We start from the raw sequence: 6,892 nt of genomic DNA, 5'->3' as shown, positions 1-6,892 counted from the left end.
TGCGTGTGTGAGGGTGCGTGTGTGTGTGTGTGTGCGTGTGTGTGTGTGCGCGTGTGAGTGTGCGTGTGTGTGTGTGTGCGTGTGTGTGTGTGCGCGCGCGCGTGTGTGTGCGTGTGAGATAAAGTATTCTTGCAATCACAAGCCACATTCATGCAATCACATCCTCCCACATTCATGCAATCACAAGCCAATTTTCTTTATTTTTTTAGATAAAGTAGAGATAATTTTTTTTTTATGTGATAGGAAAGATTTGAGTGGTATAAATATAAAAAGTGATTTTTAAGTGTTAGGAATTGAGTGTTATGAATGTAAATGCCCGTAAAATTATGATTTTATACATGCTTTTAGAATATTATATACATACATACATATATATATATCTGTGATATTACAAAAAAGGCCTCGAAATAAAAAAATGGAGCGAAGAGCCGCTGAGACTGAAGCGAGTCCACAATCAATTGCACGATTTTTGGTAAAGCAGATAGGCCGTACAAAATGTTAGCTTCAAGTTCCAAAGCCATAAAGCTTATTTTAACTTCTATTTCTTCATTTAAAATGTATTACTTTAATATATATATAAGGCCAAGAGAAGGAGGAATAGAAAGAGAAATAGTTGCCCTGTGGGAGCGGTGAAGATGGTTGTTCTTAGGCTCTTTCACTCAATTTATTCCACACAAATGATACAATAATGTGAGGTTGAGGGAGAGAGAGAGCCACCCTTTACAAATGTCAAGAGTCCTTCACTTTTAGGATAAAACAATGAAAGAATAATATTACAATAATACTCATGTTTTAAGCAGAGCAATACATGATATTTTGATCGTTTTGTCATTTTAAAGCGTCGGAGCATGTCGACATTGGGTGGCCAACTAGAGCTGGGTGGCTGACCCAGGGAGACCGAAATAGAGAAGTCGAACTAGGCCTACCTAGGGAGGTCAACCAGGGGGACTGGGTGGCCGATCGAATAGGAGAAAATCCCTGCCCGCACGACTTCGATGATAGCTTATCCTAGCTCAGCTCTGGCATGCAAAAAATAACCTTTAACAAACTATATTAATTGTCTATACAAGCATTTACTTAACTCTTAAGTATTTACATATCTCACACCCAAACATTTATAGTTACATGTGTACCACTTAAATCTTTCATATCACATAAAAGAAAAATCACCAACCCTATCTTTTTAAAATTGAAATGTATAGTTTCATGCTCAGATTTATGCACCAAGGTGTTAAAAGGTAATATAAAAATTTTGGGCTTTAGATGTATAAAACATAAGAATTACTTGGTATCTATGTAAATGCCCCTAAATAATAATATACATTCACTCCCAAATCAAATTCGAACATAAAAATGGTCATTCTATGGCCACAATTATTGAAATTCTAATATTCACATAATACATAACTGTCAACACTCACAATTAGGGCTGTAAACGACTTAAGTTTTAGCAAGCTCAAGTTCGGCTCATATTCAACTTGTTTAAAATTGGCTCGAAGTGTTTTGAATGATGTCTTCATGTTTGGACCCACACCTCTTTCCGTGCAGTAGAAGACACAGAAGCACTATTTTGATTTAAAGTTGATACAAAGATATATAATATATGTCTTGTATATGTATTTTTCTAAGGGGTTGGATATTCGCCAAGGTGGAGATTTGTTAGGTATGACTCATATACCAAAATTTGGAGCCTCTTGGAAATGGAGAGGTGTGTCTTCTGGAATGAATATGTGTGTCTTCTAGAATGAAGAAACGTATCTCCTGGAATGAAGAGAAGTGTCTCTTAGAATTGAAGAGGTGTGTCTCCTGGAATGAAGATGACTGTCTCTTGGAATTAAAGAGGTGTCTCTTGAAATTTAGTAGGATAGGGAGAGCGAGCGTATGTTAGTAATTTATCTGTGGGTTTTTTATTCGTATATCTATATATATGTGTAACCCTATGGGTATGTAACTTGAACTCCTCTGGAATAATGAAATTCGCCACTCACTCTCAAGGACGTAGGCATCGTTGCCGAACCTCGTTAAATCTCTGTGTTCTTCTGGATTTATGTCGATTCCTATTTTTTCTTCGCCCTAAATCTCTCAACAACATAGTATCATATAAATAGTATATATATATATTCTTTATGAGCCGAACACGATCGTACAAAAGGCTGCTCATGTCCGACAAATTTATAATTCGAGCTTAAAATTTTTTTTTTCTAATTCAAATACAACATTACATAAATACAAACCTGAAAATAAAATATATATTCCATGCAACTGAAGCACATCAGAAAAGCTAAATAATACCAAACAAAGCAGTATGATGAGGTGTCCTCTTTTGGTTGGGGCTCTGACGCACCTAATTTAAACCTCAGATTTGATTCCCATAACAACCGGAGACCACATGACATGTGGCAGCAGCAATTTACACGTATACCCCTTAATTCTTATGTATTTACATAGCAGACATTTTAAATTATAGTTTTTATATGTAATGCTGCTTTACCTATGCATGAGTATGTGTGTTGCTTCTTAGAAGGAAAAAATAAAAGGGATTTGAGCTGTGAAAATATAAAAATTAAAGTTTTGGGGTTAGATACGTAAAATGGAGCTAATAAAGTAAGAGCGGATGGACTGCATTCGATCGGTAGAAGCCTTCAATCCTTGTGTTCAGAGTTTTCTTCTAAAGCTTTCATTCGTGCATATCTTTCAAGCGTATATCATTCTTAATGTAGCATTTGATCACCTAAATAAATGTCTGGGTGTCGCTTCCTCAACCCATAGATTTTACTCATGATTTGCTAGCTTCAAGGGAAAATTATTACATCCGAATGTAAAATTTGCGTTCGGAGTCCAGTGAGAGTATGTAGCGTGGCAGGTGGACCCAACCTCTCTAAAAAACATACCCAACCAATGTATTACAATGAACCTATTTGTCACGTGGCAAGTGACAACTGAACTCCAGACTTAAATTTACGTCTGGTGTCCAGATGCAATAATCACTGAGCTTCATGAACTTAATCCAAACTAAGAAAGAGAAATAATAATCTCTTTCGATGTTCATCTAAGGTTTTAAAAACTTCTTAAAAGCATAATTATATGCTCCTTTAATCATTTCATATGTGCTAATTCGAATCCGGGACAAAGGGGGACTTACCCTAAAGCTACCAACCAACAAACCATCGGTGGCACACGTATCAACGAGCATCTTGTGTGGATCTTTAACTGAAAAAGAAACCTAAGATTAGCACCACGAGACGCACGAGGGCAATTAAATTATCAACTACATACTAAGTACTTGGTTAGCACCTTAAACACGTAGCTTAGCAATATTGTTTCCCACTAATCACCCTTTTATAAGTAATTATTAAAGTACACTGCACCGATCACTGATGTAAGCCGCCTTCTTGCTTGTTGACCCAACCTCAACTATGGATCGGATCCGTTCATTTTATTTCAAAGATAGGCTGACCGTCCATTGAAATTAATTAAAAAATGTGAGTATATTCTTGCATAAAGGGAGTTTAAAAAAGTTACTTTACGTGCATACACACACCCATTCCTATATATTTACATATCTAACAATTAAACTTTATTTTTTTTACACATTTATAGTATATAAATGTTTTGTGCAATGTCAAAACTATCACTATTGTAATATTAAAAGTAAAGTAAAATATATATTTTAATGCATAAATTATATATATAGTGCACACCCCGGGTTGTTTGTTGACATGTACGAGTCAATTATAAGTCCACTAAGATCAGAGGTTCAAATCCACCTCTGGCAACTGATGTTCACAAACAACGGGCCGTTTTGACAGCCCTAATTATGACATTTTATATGCATGAAAAGGTGCAATATTAAAGATTTGAGAGTTTTTCATGTAAATACATAAGAATTATGTGTTATGTATGTAAATGCCTATTTTTATTTATATTGCTAATAATTTATTTTTTCTAATTAAATTTATGTATTTACGCATCTTCATGAGGGAATATTACGTCAAGACCATAAGTGCGCAGACGACATCGATTGCACGATATTGCAGACACGTAAATTCAGCCACACCGTTAAATATTCAACATGATACGATCCATACCGTCATCCGAATATTTAACATGATGCGATCTACACCGTTATCCAAACGTCAAAACTTTTCCACTTATTCTCTTTCTTTTTATTATTGTAGCTTTTTGCACAAGTTAGAAGTGAAGAGAAGTAAATAGATAGATTTGTTAAAGTTCTGAAACCCCAAAACCTAGTCGCTTTCTCTCACAGCGCCTTCTGCCTTCTCCTTTTCCTTCTACTGTTGAAAGAGACTCCTTATCTCTTTAATACCCACACTCGTTCCTTCCTCCTTAAATGCTGCTGCTCCTCCTCCTCCTCCTTTACTGCAATCACAAAACAAGTAAGCTTTCTCTCCCTCTGTCTCTCTCTGTGTGTCAAGAAATAAGAGCTGAAATTTGGTAAAGAGAGCTTCCTTCAGTTCACTCATGGCTGGCTTTAAGGTTAGATTAGCTGCTGAGTCATTCATTCAGATGCGAAGCAAAGAGAGGATTTTTGGCTTTGTAAATGAGTGGATGAAGCAGGAGGTAAATCAGATCTTGACCCATCTTTGCTTGGACTGAAGGGAGCTCCCTTCTTCAATATCTCATGCAGTCAAAAATAAAATTAAATATAAATTAATCATAAAAATCATATTTTTTTTTCTCTCTCTCTCTACTTTCTGTGATCAGCATATAGAAATTATTTACATTAAAATCCATATGGTTATAGGCTTTTAAGGTTGTTGGCTAAAAGCATGCATATTTTGAACATAAACATAAGCATGGTAATAAATGATGACTGATTCCTTTAGCTGCAGACTTCTGAGTTTTTGCTTCTAAGGAACAGTGATCAGCCTTGGATTTTTCTCACCTTAACTGGAATCATTCAGGCAGAGTTTGCTGTTACTGTTGACTTATTGTTCTCAGCTTTTCCCTGTTTCTCCCTCTCCCTCTATCAGTTTTATTTTTCTTGAGATTTAACTCAAAAATCTTTCTTTTATTATTCATTGGTCACATCCTGAGCTTTTTTCTGCATAAACTTTTTCAGCAAATGGTCAAAGGTCAAGCACATTAGTTCTTGTCCTTTCAAACCCTACCAAGCTTGTGTAGGTTCATGTGAAGGGATTTATTGTCAAAATCTATAGTGGTTTAACTTCATGTTTCAGTATTGTAGTATCATTAATTACTTAATTAGTTTAATATCAAAGATATTTAATATTTATAATTAATGAAGTTTAGAAGATTTTATTAATTATTTTCATATTTTCACCTAGTCTTAACATTTTGTGTTAAATTTTAGTGATTTTGTTGCACTCATGTGAACATGTGTTTTATAAATTGTAATTATGGATTGATCATGTTCTTAAGAGATGCAAGCAATTTTGTATCTATGTTGTAACACATTAATAAACATGCATTGAGTAGGCAAATAAAATATTGTAGTTTGATGTTCCATTTATGAAAACTCTATGTATTTATGTGATTATGACTTACAATTATGCTTGGCATATAAATATTCAAAATTTCTCTTATTTTACTATTACTTCAATCCTCTCATGAGGAAATCATGCCTAATATCACATTTTGGGGAACATTTATTTAAGAAAGATTTGCATGTATGCACAAGTGCAATTCCTATGCATTTACATATGTGAAAAAGTGTACTCTACTTTTTTTTTAAATTAAAATAGTATTACTTTTTTTGATGTGATATGAAAGATTTGGGTTTTATAAATGTATATTGTAAATTTTTGATATTAGATATGTAAATACATAGGGATTGGCCTCTATGTATGTAAATGCTCCTTTATTTAAAGTCTACATATCAAAAAATCAAAGCTTTTTTAGAAGAAAGTATATTGAAAAAGCCCAAGGGGTTCTATGAATTGATGAGAATTTTAAGTAAAATATATAGTGTTTGACCAATTGAAATTTCTAGAGTTAGGTTTGATGTTAAAGATTGATATTAAGCCTAACAACAACAACAATAACATGCCTTCATCCCACTATGTGGGGTAAGCTAAATGAATCTTTTTTCCTCTAATTTGTGTCATATTGAGTGTCATATTTTCATTTACTTTTAGTAAATTGAGATTGATATAAAGCCTACTTATTTTTAATTTCCTATTATGTTAAACAACTTTAATTTAACTTGTATGTATCAGAATAAGATTGAAGCAATAGTAAATGGAGAGAAAATTTTAAAAAAAGATGCCAAAAATTAGGCAACATAAATTCATAGAAAAGATATATCAATAGCAGTGGGGCAACGATTATTAGGTTTAAATTTGGTTGATTTTTATTTAGTTTAAGCTATAGTTCACACTTTTTTATTTATTTATTTTTTATTTTTGAAGCTACATATAAGATCTTCTAATGTCGAAGAACTTGATTCTTCTTTGTAATTTTTATTTTCATTAATTTAAATTTAGTTTCCTTGAAACAAAGTGCACATATAATGCATTTAACTGTAGTTAATGAAACCCTAACCTTAATTCGAATATAACCATAGTCCTAACCGTGACACTGCCACATACATTTAGTAGCATACATTTAAGTGTAGCCAATAAAACACTGCCCTTAATCCTTACATAAACCATAATCCTAACTCGAACCCTATGATGATTGAAACAGAGTAAATATATAGTAGACATCAAATACAATAAGTCGTTAAATAAAAGAAAGAAAATTTATATAAATGCTTCCAATATATATTTCAATCTTCTCAAAGAGTGTAGTGAACTTTGATCAATTCATTAATTTAAAGAAAAAAAAAAAAGAGAAGTGATTATGTTCTTAAGCTCTATTCTTCACCAATTTCTTTCCCAATACCCCCACCTTTCCCAATACCCCCCCC

This window comes from Phalaenopsis equestris, unplaced genomic scaffold (genome assembly GCF_001263595.1).
Source record: "Phalaenopsis equestris unplaced genomic scaffold, ASM126359v1 Scaffold000002, whole genome shotgun sequence".
Taxonomy (NCBI): domain Eukaryota; kingdom Viridiplantae; phylum Streptophyta; class Magnoliopsida; order Asparagales; family Orchidaceae; genus Phalaenopsis; species Phalaenopsis equestris.
This window is presented reverse-complemented; position numbering follows the sequence as displayed.